At 41.0% G+C, this 16,912-nt stretch overlaps 1 protein-coding gene and 1 long non-coding RNA gene across 2 annotated transcripts in view; one reads left to right on the top strand and one right to left on the bottom strand.

Annotated features, from left to right (window-relative positions):
• Positions 1–16,912, bottom strand: part of LOC145361221 (scavenger receptor cysteine-rich domain-containing protein DMBT1-like) — a 445,694-nt gene that overhangs the window by 77,201 nt on the left and 351,581 nt on the right. The gene's annotated exons all lie outside the window — the stretch shown is intronic.
• LOC145361160 (uncharacterized) lies at positions 1,005–5,564 on the top strand. The gene is made up of 3 exons (XR_013889813.1): positions 1,005–1,117; positions 2,162–2,272; positions 5,500–5,564. It is a non-coding gene; the product is annotated as an uncharacterized LOC145361160 (long non-coding RNA).

Genomic DNA, 16,912 nt, shown 5'->3' with positions numbered 1-16,912 from the left:
AGGCAGACCCGTGGGGTCAACACAACTGTGATCATCGGGAAGATGCAGGTGTCGTTTGTTCAGGTAACACAATCAATCATTCTGCTTACAGGTGAGATTTGAAATATTCATGTAGCTCATGGAGTCAGCATGATTGTCTTATCAACAGGGGGAAATAAACCAAATGAAGATCAGGAAAATCAAAACGGCTGCAAACCAGAATCAGGTATTTTCACAACAACAACAACAAAATTCACAGTATCACTAATAATAATAAGAAGAATAAGAAGAATAATAACAATAATAAAATCTCCTATTTGATTTAATGCTTGGGCTAAGTCACGGTTAATAACTACTTCCTTTTTGACCAATTTAGGGCAAACTTTGCGTTTGGCTGGAGGAAACAGCAACTGCTCCGGGAGAGTGGAGATATGGTGTAATAGAGCTTGGGGCACGGTGTGTGATGATTCCTGGGATTTGAACGATGCCAGTGTTGTCTGCAGACAGCTGGGCTGTGGCTCTGCTCTCGAGGCCACAGGAGGGGCTGCTTTTGGCCAGGGTAACGGTACTACCTGGCTGGATGAGGTGAAATGCACCGGAAGCGAGTCCAATTTGTTTGACTGTCCTTTTTCATCATTAGCTCAGTCTGACTGTGATCACAAGGAAGATGCCAGTGTGATTTGTTCCGGTAAGTGTCCCACTGAGCGGTGTGGTTTGGGACTGTGTGACGGTGGTCCGTCCTTGTTTTCTAAATTTGAATCATGTTTTCAGATATCTTTCTAACCATCAACCCAAATAATTATGTCTTGTTTCCCATATCTTCATCAGGTACGGATTTATCACCAACACCTTCAGGTATTTCTTATTAATAAATAGTATTAACTACTTATGTTAATTTTATGTTAAGATGCACAACTGGAACATGTTAACATTGGCTTAGTTTTGTCAATTGATAATCATGTAAGCATTAAGAAACAATATGGAATTTGACCTGAAAATACTTTCTTGAACATTTCATTAGGTCATGATGGTGAAAACACTTCCATCCCTCTGGTGATCTGCATATCACTCGGTGTCCTGTTGATCTGTGAATTAATCGCCCTTTTGGCAGTAATGAGGAGGAAATCAACAATGAAAGGTAAGGCTCGAATCATATCCCTGAACTTACAGTGAAACATCAATAACTGTTCCAAACCCCCGAGGGGATTCTCTTCTACGCTGGTTCCCGCAGAATGTCTCCTGTCCATGTGAGAAACAAATTATCCAGCCAATGGTTTCTTCCAAGCTGCTTGGCAAAGACAGAAATATAACATTTAAGTGAGGGATTTATCCACATTTATATTCCTGATTTATCCACTCGTCTCCGAGACTCGAAATACACTTCATTTTTTTCTAAGAATAGATCAAAAATTTAAATTCAAACAATTTGCACTCTGATTTTAGTCAATATTTCGTAACTTATATTTAATTTCAATTTACTATTGGTTGCAACCCTATGCTTTCCGATTTATGTCCAGTGTTAACCTCTCTAATTGAATTCAATCCATTTTGAGATGTGATGTGATTCTTTTTAAATTAAGTTCCACAACCATCGGTGCAAATTCTGCATCCCATCGCAGCCAACACTGGAGAACTGCAGGTTCAATGCTGGAAGCTCAGTGAGTAGCGCCCCTCTCTCTGAGACAGAAGATTTAGTTTTCAGTCCCAACACTACAGACCAACAACATAATAAAAAATAATGCTGCAAAGTCTTTCCAAATCATAATGCCAGGCGGTGGGAGCGGGAGAGAATGTTGTTCGATCGTGTTTGGTGCGGTGACAAGTTGGCGATCTGTTCGATGTTAAAAAAAATGATTAAGGAATGTAGTTAAATATTGCCTTGTGTACCATTCGTTTTGAACAGATAAACACAACTACAGCCTCCCTCTGAACTCACACCGAGTATTCGTGATCGATATTTTACTTGCCGACCTACATGGGCTGAAAATGGATCAGTTACCCTTGTGATGGAGACAGTGGTATCATCACTTTATTAATGACCCAGGGTAGCAAGACAAAAACTCTCCAGGCCTAGTTCGAATCTGGCCTCAGCAAATAGTGAGATGTGAAATTAATGCTAATGAGGAACGATATTTCTAATTGTAAATCTAGCAATATACTAACAGTCTCAATCCCCCTGCAGCAGGGCCTTCAACTGGCGTCAGGGATCCACCTTCTGGTTTGTACCAAGCCATTTATGAAGAAATAGATGACATTCCGCCTGGCAAGGTTTCCACTGAGTTCCGTGCTTCAGGTTTGTATTTTCATTTCATTTCAAACCCAAGCTACACTGAAAGCTTCAGGTTTCCCTCCCTTAACTGTCAGTTGATGACACCATTTCCTCATCCTTCAAATGGAAAGGAGAAATGACACAAAGCTCAATAGGTTTTAGAGGATGAACGGATTTGATTAGATTTCCAATCTCCTTTATTGCTGAAGAGGGTTTTTTGTCACCTGTGTAAAAATAGCGAGCAGATTAGTTGTTTCCAAATTCCAAATAGGCTACTCCTTTCGTCCATCATGGTTCAGTTTTAAAACACCATGGATACACTGTTTGATTGAACATAAATCAATCGAACACGTTACTGCTGATACGATTTACAGGATCACTGCTGTCTGGGCAAATGTCTGGAGTACATTAAGGTTGTTTTTTTTTGCTTAACTTTAAAGTTTTAAAATGATTTTCAGCCGACGTGAGGAAAACATATATTTTCATTGAAAAGCAGGAAAAAAAAACGAATGGAAGACATTACACAACAAGAACAAGGAGGATAGCGCGTGTGGGCGGGGAGGTGGCGGGGGGGGGAGGGGTGGAGGGTGGTGGGGGTGTTGTTTTTTGTGGGTAGCAAACCAGTATAAGGGAGGTGACGAAAAAGGAAGGAGAGAGAACACAATTGGTTAAGATGACAAAGTTCATTAAAACAGTAAAATCATTGGTTGTTAAATAAATTAACACGATATCCAATGAAGGGAGAAATAAGTTTGGCAATTCAGAATAACTTCATATGTGTTTGTCCAGCACTGTTTTAATTGCAAAATAATGCAATGGCAGGAATATTAAAGATTTTTTTCTGCACTTTGTATCATGATAACACTTAAACATGTGATGGCAGAAGATTTGAATAGGGATGGTAGATTTGCAAAAACAAAAGCCATTTGCACCCAACGCGTTAGGATCTTTTTTTTTCATCCATGCATTTGCAAAGAAAGGAAAATTCTAGCAGACGGACCATTCCAATTTTACACCGAATCACTACGAAGGAGTGTAATACTACACTACTGATGGAGAACAAATATTGACACCATGATTAGAAAGGAAAAAGGAACGTGGTTAGGAAAATATACATCAATCTGCTGAGCATTATTAGCAGGAACATTAATCCAATTCCGACAGAGTGAGAAAAATATATCTGCATGTCAAAAATTATAAAGAACAATCAGTACACCTTTCATGACCTTTCTCAGATAATAACAGCATGAAATTCGTACAAATGGCAACTGGCAAATTATGATTAACACCATAAATGCATTCTTCCAGTTGTCCAAAATTTGTGTGTGAAACAACAAACTCATACACAAACGGATGGGAACAGAATATAACGGTCAGCTCCATTTTAGTCCATGACAATCATGCCTCTGACTCAGATGTTTCCAGGTCCAAGTTCCATTCCAGAATTCGGTCCAGGAAATCAAGTCTGACACGATTTGCAGTGCTGAGAAGGTGTTGTACTATTGGTGACATGACATTTCATTGGAACTATCATCCATGGCCAATATTCTATTGAGGGTAGACCTGAAAAATACTTACCCCTTGAGAAAATTGGCAAAATTAAGTTCCTGCGTTTTTGTTTGTTTCTTTCTTTCTTGTCATTTGCATTGGAATAGTGCAAGACCCAAAACGTTTTCTGCGTTTATACGTTGCAATAGTGAATGCACTTCAAAACTGCATCACTAAGGAGGATTCATCAGTTAGGCAGTAAATTACATTGGATGCAAGTGTTTGCTCCCTGTGTACAGAATCATGGGGCGATCTTAAAATTAGAACCAGTTTGCTGTAATAATCTATTAATTTATGGGGTGAATGTTTATATTGTCGGAAGAAGATTAGAACTGGTGGTCTACACAAATGGGTACTGGGATCACATGGTTATGATTTCTTACAATATCTTAATGTTTCCAAACACATTTTAAAAGTGGTAGTAAATTTTGCTGGTCTGACAAGTACTGAAGCAAATTATAAGAAAACGTTAACTCACTTGCTATTATAAGACATACGATTGAAAAAAGAACGTCAACAAAAGCAAGAGATAATTTAAAACACAGTGAGAAAGAAATAAGAACATGAGAACATAAGAAATAGGAGCAGGAGTAGGCCATCTGGCCCTTCGAGCCTGCCCCGCCATTCAATAAGATCATGGCTGATCTGTCGTGGCTCAGTTCCACTTTCCGGCCCTCTCCCCATAACCCTTAATCCCCTCTCTTATCAAAAACCCATCAACCAGCTTCATGAAAATATTTAGCGAATATCAGTAAAATACCTCATAAAATGTACTAAAATGCTGTGGTCCAAAAATGACTCGATGCAAAATGTATCTGACAAATGTATCAGTGAAACCAAAACAAACACAAGGTTCATTTTTAATGAAAAAAAAGAGAAGGAAATGTTGGCCATCTCAGAAGGGCTGGAGAGAGAAACAAGTTCAACAGTGCGTTTTTATGACTTTTCTTCATGCCAGCCTGGCTGACTTTGTCTGCTTTTTCTGTTTTTTTTTTGCGATTGCCAGCATCCACAAAGTATGTGGCGTTTATATACAATGAACACGTAGCAAAACGTGAAGATAAAAATCAACCAGATAGTGGAGTGGATTGTATGTGTCTGAGCATGATGTTACTGAAAGGCTACAGGAAACAGGAGAGGTTTGAAAATAATTTTCAAGAATGTTAGCAGTACTGAGGACCGAGATTTATCCAGAATGACTGAACAGAACGAAAATAATGTTCCAATTTAGACTATTTTTGCTCTTTCTTGTGTCTTGCCTGCGACCTCCATGAGTTATTTTCACTCCTGATCGATTTTCATCTCTGGAGATAAAGGGCAGGAAAACAATATGGCAGTGGGAAAGGATTCTGTATCAGTAAACCCTTGTCCTCTGACCCAGCCGGAACAGATTTGTTCTTTACATTATTTTCTGTTCACTGATATCTCACACATTGGACTGTTCAGAACCAGAGTGACATCATTAATCCATCCATAGTTGCCCCAGTTATGTGGCCATGGCTCTTCCCCTTAAACCACTGCAGTCAGTCTGTTCACTGTTCTCCCAAACTGGCGCCACGATCAAATGTCAGGACATTGTCACAGTGGCGTTGACATTGTTGCGATATCGACTTTGACTTTCTGAATCGTTCTTGATCATCATAAGAACGTAATGAATCAACCGCAAACATTTTGCTAATAACCAATTATTTTTTGCTGACCAGTTTCTTCAAGCATTGACTCCTTCGATCAGATTGAATATTACACCAGTCACAGTTTGGGAGACACGGATCCTGGATCAGAATATCCTGCAGTGGATTCCTCCTGTGTTCCGGGTAGGTCGAAGTTCACATCCTACCATTTCCTTCCGAGTCTTCTCACTCTGTAATATCTGAAATAGCTTCTGAAATCTCCAAACGTGTACATAATGACGTGCACACCATGAAATGACAGCGCCAAGTAGCTCAGACATTTTAGAATAATTTCAGTTCCAGAACCTCTGAGCCTGAAACAATGTTTTATGGTACTTCGCAGCAATTGAAATGAAGTTTGCTTTCTTCCGAAAAAAAAAGAATTTTAACTTTTTTAAAAAAAGTTCTAGCATTTCCCAGTAGCCATTTTGGGCTGTGAAATGTGTGTGGGTGTATGAGATTGGTGAATTATTAGCAAGGTTATTATATCAAACGAAATTTTGAAAATGCTACGACAAAATTTAGCCTAATAACTCTTCGCGCCCAAACTCAGTGATTTCCACACCATGAGAGACACACTTCTTTCTGTCCCATAATTGTTGAGGTAATAGACATTTAAGGGTAGGATTCTAACTGTCATTCATTACTAATTAATTGTTATTATCTCTCAGCTATATATTGCTATAATCAAATGCTATTACCTCTAAGCTCCTGCTTTGACAGACTATGACGACGCTGAGACTGAAACCATTGACTCCCAGAGTGGGCACTTGCTGCTGAACCAGAGCCCTGACGGTATCTTCACTTCGGAGAGTTCTAGCGGTGACGGCGGCACTCTGGGTGAGATAAATCATTCATTGTTCCGCTTCGTAGAATGTCGATTGGGATCAGTATAAAATAATTTAATAAGAAATTGCAACATGCTTAGGCCGTTCAGCCCCTCGAGACTGGTTCACTCCTTCACCGGATCATGACTGATCAGACATTCTTCATATTGACTCTCTTCCCCCTTCCCCGTCACCCTTGATTCATTTATTCATCAACAATCTGCCTATCTCAGCCTTAACTGTGCACAGGGACTCTGTCTCCACAGCTCTCTGTGCCAAGATTCACCACCCACTCAGAGGAGAAAATCCTGTAAATTTCAGTCTTATGTTGGTGTCCCTTAATACTGAGACTCCTCAGTCTGGCGCTAGAATCTTTAATGGGGACGGCATCCTCTCAGCGTTTACCTTGTCAATCCCCATTACAATCCTATGTTTCAATGAGATCACCTCTCATTCTTCTGAATACCAAATGCACGTAGCGCAAAACTATTTAGACTTTCCTCCTAAAATTATCCCCGCATGCTTGTAATCATCATTTAGATTTAAATTACCCTTTACATTAGACATTTGGATTGAAATTAACCTTTAAGTTAAATGACATCATTCCATCAAGCTCAGTCCTTGTGACTCCATGTTTCAGGAAGCTACAGACAAGGTCACAGTGAAGGAGCTTTCTGTTTTTGACCCATAGCTTCTGAAGCTACATTAATCCTGCTTTCTAATGAACTAGTTCCAGCTGAGGGGCTGTGAAAACTTGTTTTCAACCTACCATTAAAATTCACCCCATCAAAAGTTCAATGTTTAGTTGATCACTAATTTAAGGAACACACTTGACTTCAGGTTGAAAGTTGGAATTTCATGGATATTACCAGGAAATCCCGGTCACATTCTGATGTCCTTCATGGAATCCCAATGCTCAGAGAACATTCTGAGTTGATTATCACTTCCGAATATTACTGCAGCCTCCCGCCCTCTTGTGTGGAATATAATCGCTCTGGTTTGAAGTGAATTCCAGCCAATCAAATAATAATTTGGCATTTGGTTTGAGTTCCTGCCGCGAATTGTGTGAAACAAAACAGATATTTTCAGCCCAAGTTTCAGGAAAAGTTTCTTTACCCCCACAGTACTCACGAGATCCGCATTAATCCCGTCTTATGCGTTCCTTTTATGACAGCTGTGAAAAATAATGCTGTCTATGGCATACGCACGGGCTCTTAACCACCATTGGGCAGCGACCATTCATCTCCGAAGTATACATTATAATGTTAAACCGTACTTTATGACATTTTCCAATGGGAGGGCCGCAGTATAGGGATGCGACCTGTCCCACATGGTTTCTGCTTTGTGATTTCCTGCAGTATTTTCAGTGGTACATTACATTGAAAGTATCAGAGAGAATGTGCAGTGTGGATTTGATAGAAAGAAACTGACAGTTGAACTGGAATATAACACAAGTACTTTTAAAGTGTTGACCTGATTGTGGAAATCGTTGGAATTCTTATATATTTTTATTTTACCGTTTCAGATCATCGACATCAACAAATACAGGATGTGACGTCCTCAGACATATGACTTAAATTAAAGGTGACGCCCCTTCACTTTTCCACAAATATCGCCATGTTGAATATACTGTAACTCCAGATATAAATGTTGCTGTTGTTTAAAATTAATTGGACATTACTTCATGTTGTGCTTGCTGAATTATGATTTCTCTCTTCGCTTTGCGTGAAAATAGATACTTTCCATTCAATGAACAATGGAAAACAACTTAGAATGTATTTCGAGCATTGCACTGTCCATATTAAAGCTGTTACATCGCATTGCATTGTGGAACAGAGTCACTCATGATTTGATGCAATATTTGTCAAGTGCATTTGAAAATTATTTTGTAAAAACTTTCTTTCTTATGCCATTAAATAAAGGTTAGAAATGATAAATAAATGTTTTGTTTCCGTCATCTTCATTTACTGTAATCTGGATTGTCACTGAAGTGAGGGGGAGGGTCCACAACATTTCCCCAGCAACTAAATACAACAGGATGTTGTATGCCAGCGCTACCGCTCGCACTCGGGACCATTGAGGGCGCCGGGATATGTGAAGATGGTAGTCAGATTTCCAAATTTCTTCTTCATTTTAATTCATCAAACTTTATATCCAGTAATCCATTCGTTTCCATTTCCTCCAGGTAGGCACCTCCACTATCGCCCGACAATTCTGAAGACCCTTCGGTTGTTACGGTCATTAAAACAGAAATATTCATTCGCTGTGTCCGTCATTTTATCAGTACATAAATACAAGAAGTGTTGGTAAAATTGAACAATTTAAACGCAATTTTCCAAGGGGAGATTAAGAAAGGAATGTTTAAATGTCGACCCACCTCACTCGCGCTGTTTTCTGCCGGTGAATGTGTTTTATTCCTCTATGTGTGGTCAACAACTTATTTTTATTAAAATAGTTGAAAAGTGAGTTGCAGGTTCGTTTGTGTAGTGACGGCCTCTAGCTGTTGGGAACAAAACATTAACTGCGTGGTATCAGGAACTATCTCCTCCTGGATCATTACTGCCAGTAACTAACAGCAAGCAATCCATCCAGAAACCCTATTCTTCCTGATATTATTCGGATCTAAACAAGCCAAGCAAACGCCAAAAATAAAACTTGCCGTCCACCAAACAGGCAGAACCCTCGACCGAATCCAAACCAATGTGCACAGCAATCAGAGAGCTTGGCATCATCTATGAAAAATTGGCCAGCTTGAGTGACGAGCCGTCGATCAAATATATTCTCCACTCATCCCGTCCCATTGCCTGTAGTGTGCAGCGTTTAAAAGATGCACTGCAGCAAAGCAACATGGTCACTTCCACAACACAGTCGAAGACGCGAAATCTACCAGCTGGATGGGCAAATTTGTAGAGATATCGGGACATCATCACAAATCAATATCTCTCGTAGCCACTCACCATCCTGACATGGAAAAATATTGCCTTTCTTACACTGCTGCTCGGGGACAATGATGGAACAGCCCCCCGCAGTTCCACCACCGCCGCCCCCCCCCCCCTCCGCCCCCGCAGTTCCCCGCCCCCCGCCCCACCCCCACACCCCTCCCCCCGGCCCCAGCATGACCTGCACCATATAGACTGCAGCAGTTTAAGAAAACATTTCATAACAGATTCTCAATGGCAGTTAGCGAAAGACAGTGTATGCCAGCCAATACAAGAACACCGTCAGATGGAATCAAAATCCAGTTCAAAGGCGTTGCTGGGCGACATATACATTTCCAAATGAAATAATATTTATTCACATTTCACTTATCTTCCAGAGTGGCTCACATTTTTCACCATTTCCAGTAACAGAGCTTCAAGAATGTTTGATTCATTCTGAGCCTCTGCTGATCTGTCAAAACCAGAACATTGAAACTCATCCATATCACCATTCTGTCAATGTTGATGGACCCAAATCAATCCAATCGCTTTCTAACAACACTATGAATTTATTAGCAGCCTACACTGCAGTGGCTCTAACACATCCATCCTTCCCTCCAGCAGCAACTGTCCAAATGTCAGAGTGAATTTCACCTCTGTCTGCCGATTTTAGAAACTGTCCCGGTTGATGAAGATTTTCCTTGTGCAGTGCAAAACCATTCTCCCCAATATTCGCTGTGATCAGTCAGCACGGAGTTGGAACAGTGAAAGAAAAGAGAAAATGATTGTTTTAAACAGCAAGATATGTTGGTGCCTGGAAAATTAAAAGACAGCACAGGCAAGAGAGCAACTTAACTCCAGGAATCTTGCATGGAAAGATTTACATGAAAGACAGTGGTGTTAATGTACACAGAATTAAACACTGAGAACTGGGAGAAGCGAAATGTTTGCAAATGCTGAAAGCTTCTGGGACACAAAGATGTATTTGCTGTTGACATGAAGCTTGAACAAGTGGGAATTATTATTTGAGGTAAAGGTGTTATGGAAAGGGGTGAAATGGGTCACTGACATGGTGCTAACGGTGACGATAATGGGTCTGGATGTGACTTCAGATAACGGAGCTTGTGATGGTTGTTGTGTGGACCACAGTCTATTGACTGATCAGAAAGGAATACAATTCTTCCTTATTGGAACAGGACATTTATCAGAACAGGAGTAATGGGTCCAGATCACCCATGATTTTATGATTAATAGTAATATTAGCAGCAGTATAATTGAAACAATAATCATAGAATCACGACAGTGTAGAAAGAGACGATTCGGCCCATCGAGCTTGCCCGACAACAATCCTACCTGCGCCCCATCCCTGTGACACATATTTAACCCGCCAATCTGTCCGACACCAAGGGACAATTTAGCAAGACCATTCAACCTAACCCGCACTGTTGGATGAAAACTGCAAAGTGACAGGGACCTCACGCAAAAACGGGACGATGTGTAAACCCTACACGGTCACCCTGGACCGCAATTAACTCTGGATCCCTGGTGCTGGGAGGCCGCAGTGCCACTGTACCGCCCTGAGAAAATTAATATTGTTCAATCATCTTGATGATGGTAATGACGTGGACAATAATAATGATGGATAATATTATTAATAAGAACAATAACATTTGTATTGTTATTAAGGGTGGCACAGTAGTTAGCACTGCTGCCTCACCGCTCCAGGGACCCAGGTTCAATTGACGGCGTTCTTGCATCAGCTGCCATACACTGTCTATCACTAACTGCCATAGAGAATCTGTTATGAACTGGTTCCTTGAACTGCTGCAGTCCATATGGTGCAGGTCCTGTTCGGGAGGGCTGTTCCATCATTTTACCCGAGCAGTAGTGTAAGAACGGCACTTTTTTCCCCATGTCAGGATGGTGAGTGGCTGGGAGAGATAATGATTTGTGATGATCTCCCGATATCTCTACAAATTTGTCCATCGATCTGGTAGATTTCTCGGTTTGGACTGTGTTGTGGAAGTGGCCATGTTGATTTGCTGCAGTGCATCTTTTAAACGCTGCACACTGCAGGCAATAGGACGAGATGAGTGGAGAATCTATTTGATCGACGGCACATAGTCAAGTTGGCCAATTTTTCATGGATGATGCCAAGCTTTCTGAGTGCTGTGCAAATTGGGATAGATTAGTAGAGGGTTGTGCATGTTTGGTGGAAGGCGAGTTTTTTGGCGTTTGCTTGTTTAGATCCGAATAATATCAGGAAGAATAGGGTTTCTGGATGGATTGCTTGCTGTTAGTCATTGGTAGGCATGATCTAGGAGGAGATAGTTCCTGATACCACACAGTTAATGTTTTCTCCCCTACAGCTAGAGGTCGCCAACAGACCAACGAATCTGCAACTCACATTTCAACGACCTTATTGAAAATAAGTTGTGGACCTCACATAGAAGAATACAGCACGTTCGCAGGCTGAAAACAGCGTGAGTGAGGTGGGTCTACATTTAAACATTCCATTCTTAATCTCCCCTTGGAAAATTGCGTTTAAATTGTTCAGTTTTACCAACACTTCTTGTATTTACGTACTTATAAATTGACGGTCTCAGTTAATGAATTTTTCGAAAGACGTTTATTTCCTGAATTAGCCGGTCAGAGATTCTGTCTAATTTTGGAGGTGAACTTAACATTTTATGCTCAGCTTATTGCTCCAGAAGATATAGATTTTTTAACAATCGCATCATAATGCAACGCTTAAACACAGTGCATTTTATTTAAAATATATACTGGATCTGGCCCAAAAATAGTGTATTCTGCCAATGACACATTATACTTCTGATTTGATATGCGCTGCATTTCCCATGGAGTTGGCCACTCATTCAACTTGTTCAAATCGCCTTCACACACACACACACACACACACACACTCACACACACACGCACACACACGCACACACACACACACACGAACACACACACACACACACACACACACACACACACACACACACACACATAGGTCTGGCACACCCGCTCTCTCAGCTTCCCTGCGCCGTTCACATGTTTCTCAGGCAGTTCATCCCCACAGAAACTTTGTTTCTCCTCCTGCTGCCGTTACACCTTCTCCTGGCTGTCTGGAATTTCATCATTTTGCTTTCACAGGAACACCCTTTCCCTCTCTTTTGTACACTAGATAATAGGGTTAATTATCTGTTGTTTCAATCAATGTACTGAGCAATCCATATAAGTGGACATTTAAGCATTCTATTTAGCTCAGCTCTGAACTTGGATTGAGTCGCTACATAAATGAAGGTGTTTGTGCAGCAGCTCAAATCCCGCAGCATGTAGGCAACTGTCTCAAATATATCATAATCGTTACCACGGAAAAATAGTGCTGGCACATCCATGATATATAAAACATACAATAACCAAAGAATTATGAAGTTGCAGGAGATGGCAAAGAGTAAAGTAACAGATTTCTTTCTACTCTCCATCTCTGGGTCACGGTGTTTGTCTCCCTTGTTCTGACCCTTCAATGACTTGCGGGCTCGGCTGGCCATAAATATGCGGCGGAAAATCAGTGTGTTAAACATCAGAATTGCAGCCAATGGGATCAATGGGTTTGACACTATTGCAAACTGAGCGAATCCCTGCCATCTCGGGTCAGTGAAGTAGATTCTCTTATTTCGACAGTACCATGATACATTGTTGATTACTTTGGTAGGTTCATATCTAAAGTAACGAGGCACGTTTTTAACACATAAAAGAATGGTTGTTGTTGCAAGAACGACAGTCGCAGTTTTTTTGGTACATAATTTTGATTTCAGCTTCCTGGATCCAATGGCGACAAATCGGTCAAATGTGAACATGACGGTGAACCAGACAGAACAGTCTATGGCTGCTGAGCGAAACGTTAAGAGAACACTGCACACAGGGGTCAAGTCCAGGAAACACCGTGGATAATAAAAGAAACGGAATCGCCTCAATATTACATCAACAATAATGACCATCAGATCGCCCGCTGCCATGGCCACCAGGTAGCGAGTGCTGCAGCTGGAAAGGCCACACTTGCCCCGGAACAGCACCAGAATCGCCATTAAATTAACTATAGAGAAAGAAGGGAACACAGAATGGAAATAATACATTAACTATTATTAGCATCTTATTTCATGTCTTTGGCACCTTTTGATAAGGCCAAACCTTGTTGTGAAATTCCAATTGTCCTTGAAAAGGTGATCATAAACTGAAACTTAAAGGCCTTCCTAAACCGAAAGTGAGGGGCGCAGCGTGAGAGAGAGAGAAAGATTCGCAGAAACTATTTCAAACTGAGAATGCAAAAGACCCGTAAGCGGTCTGATAGATAAGTTTTGTTGACTTGGGATTCACATTCTGTCGTTCTTAAAGGGAATGTTAACCACTGATTGATGGTAAATCACCTCCTTCACACAAAAAAAAAGACTGTGATGCTCTCTTATTGTATGCAGCCGTCATTTTTTTTCCCTGCTCCTCGTTCCTTCTCTTCTTGTCCTTCATCCATGTCTTCTCCGGTACCCAGTGCATTCTGTAACCATACGCATACACACGGGTCAAGGTAGATGCAGGAAAATGCTTTGTTAAGATGGCAGCGAGGGCTCGTTGGGCCGAAGGGCCTGTTTCCATTGCTGGGTTGTTCTTTTCTTTGTAATTGTTCCCTCGGCCTCTCCCTTTGCTGGGAAAGTACATTGAATGTGGCAAATTATCTCTGAGATTATAGTGGCCAATTCCAGAGCTGCTGCTTCTGCTGGCTACTATCCTTTAGGTTTATCACTTTAACTCCGCTAATAATAAATGCAATTATTTAAAAAATATGTAATTTCAGTTATCTATTTTTAAATAAACAACTAATACAACAAATGGTTGACCATGAATAAATGTGATATCCATAACGTTTCAGAATGTTAATACTTCTAAAAATATGAGAAAAAAAAACTTCTGTAATATTGAAACCCATTTCAATTAAATAGTTTTTTTTTCCTACGATATCATTAGAAATATGAATGATTGACTTTTCTGTAGTAGTTAATTTCAGTAATACTAAGAACACTGAAAGACAATAACACAATTGTCTAACCACCTGCTCGGGCTTCATCTCTTCGCAAATTCCATCATCAACCACTTTACTCCGAAAATGCCTTCGATGAGAGTAATTGATTCATTTACACAGAGTTCTGGATTCCTCTCACCACTATTTCCAGGTAGTCCAATTGCCCGGAAACAGGCTCTGCAACTATCATCTCTCTGATAGCTTCTCCTGCAGCCCTTGCTCCCGCTGTCAATCCTCAATTTCCACAGTTAATGGAAAACTGCAATCTTGACTCCGTATTTCCGTTCTCCCAGCTGCCAGACTGGTTGAGGTATTCCACTTGTTGATGCAAAGTTTGTTTTTTTTTTCAGCATCAACACTATTTACCTCAATAATGTTAAGACCTTGAAGGAATTTGAAAGGTTGGATACAAAGAGGTAACTCTTCGAAGGGAGACTACAGACGGAGGCCAGAATTGAAAAGAAATGTGGTTTATTTTTGTATTCTGGGATGAAGAAAATATGTTTCTCCCATCATAGAAAGCCACCTGTCTGTACACTCTGTCTAATAAAGCCATTGCAAGTCTGACATTCATCATATTCAATTCTGAGTTGAATCGATGTATTTTGGGGTATAAACAGTTAAAGGGTTCGTGTGGGAGCGGAGTAATTTCGAATTGCGACAAATTCAGATTATTTGTGACCATATTAAGCACTGGGAAACCGTGAATGCCCTCTTCCTGTTCCAAGATCAATTCTCCAACAGCCACAGTCAGCATAATTTCTTAGTGACGGACAGCCAAAATTGTCCATGGTCACCGTGCTAAGGTGTTCCGCTCCAGTTAGTGACAATCTAATTTGCAACCCCAGATATCAGTGTTATGTCCTTCCCTCAGAAACCATTACCTCCCCTGGTCTGCTGCCTCATTCAACAGTAACCACTGCGAGGCTGAAAATATGATCCCTTTTTACTTGATCGATATTGTGGCCATGGATTGATTTTCCGTGTGGCTACCAGAATTCGGGATTGTGATTGTGGGAAGATCACAAATATCTGTACAATGGTCAACACTAGATCTGCGTGTAACACTTTAAACAGCATGTGGCACATTACACAGATTAAAATCAGCTCAGGTTCACGCATCGATTCTCACAATACCAATTGTTTTATGACTTACCAGGGACACCAATGACAGCAATGATCGTATAGAATATTTTCTGAGCCACTTGTCTTGGAAGATGCATTTTTTGACGTGAATTGCTCTGCCTCTCTGTACTAAAGGAAATCTGTCTTTGAGAAACTTTCACTTGTTTGAAGAAAGTCTCTAACTTATACTCTGTGGCATGTCCACCGGGTATTGAAGTTACAACATTATTCAGTCTTTTTTTAATGCTTTGAACAAACAGATGACGCCACCTGTGTTAAGTCCCTGTTGTTCTGAACTATTTTCCGCTTGTTTTTAAGTTGGAAATTCAGTTCACGTCATTTCTCATGTGTGTTAACCTGAAGCTGCATTCGCTCAAATTTGTTCATTTTCCACTGTGCAACATCTGTCACATCTGCAGTTGTACCGGTGTTAGGTGCATTGTGTCTGCCACCACACCCAACTCAGCACACACAGCTCAGCCTGACCCACATCTTATGCTGCATCTTCTGCTGAACAGCTGGAACATTCCAAGTTGCAGAGAGTCCTGTGTTTAACCATCTTACTGTTCATTCATCTACTAACACACTGGGCTTTTTTTTTCTCCATTTTGTGACATTCACATTCTCACTGTACACGTTTATCCAGAGAGAATCTGTCAATGAAGGCAGTAGGGATGGATTCGCCGGTGGTATAAAGATCTGGAAGAAATATATCAAGAGGAGACATGAGGAAATGTGGAGAGAGAGGCATGTGTCAGTGGGAAACATCCTACAGCAGGGTCATGATGTAGGAAAGGGTGAAGTTGTTTACTTGGACGTGTGGAATCGAAAATGGAGTGTGACATAGACAAAGAATAGCTGCAGAATGTTATATTTAAATGGTATCTGGCTGTTCTCGTGCATGAATGCCAAAAAGGGAGCATGCATCCCCAGAACTTTGGCGAAAAGAAAAAAATGAAAGATATGTTTAATTGTCAAATGAATTTAGTGTGGAACAATAAAGTCATGTCTCATACAGGGACTGATCACACACTTCCTATTGTCTGCCATAGTGCTCCAGGAACCCGGGTTCCACTGTGGGTTAAGTTATTGTCTGTGTGGATTTTACACATTCTCCCTGTGTCCCTGACGGTTCCTTCCAGCTTTTCCCCACATTCCTAAGATACTCGGAGAAGTGTTGAGGAGCAGAAGGACCTTGGGGTCGAGGTCCATAGGACGTCTAAATCGGCCTCGCAGGTGGAGGGTGTGGTCAAGAAGGCGTATGGTGTACTGGCCTTCATTAATCGAGGGATTGAATTTAGGAGTCGGGAGGTAACGCTGCAACTTTATAAGACCCTGGTCAGACCCCACTTGGAGTACTGTGCGCAGTTCTGGTCACCTCACTACAGGAAGGATGTGGAAGCTATTGAGAGGGTGCAGGGTAGATTTACAAGGATGTTGCCTGGATTGGGAGGCATGCCTTATGAAGACAGGTTGAGGGAACAAGGTCTCTTCTC

This window comes from Carcharhinus amblyrhynchos, chromosome 34 (genome assembly GCF_965287045.1).
Source record: "Carcharhinus amblyrhynchos chromosome 34, sCarAmb.v2.hapA, whole genome shotgun sequence".
NCBI lineage: Eukaryota > Metazoa > Chordata > Chondrichthyes > Carcharhiniformes > Carcharhinidae > Carcharhinus > Carcharhinus amblyrhynchos.
The sequence above is the reverse complement of the archived record's forward strand: the minus strand, read 5'-3'. Positions and strand labels throughout refer to the sequence as shown.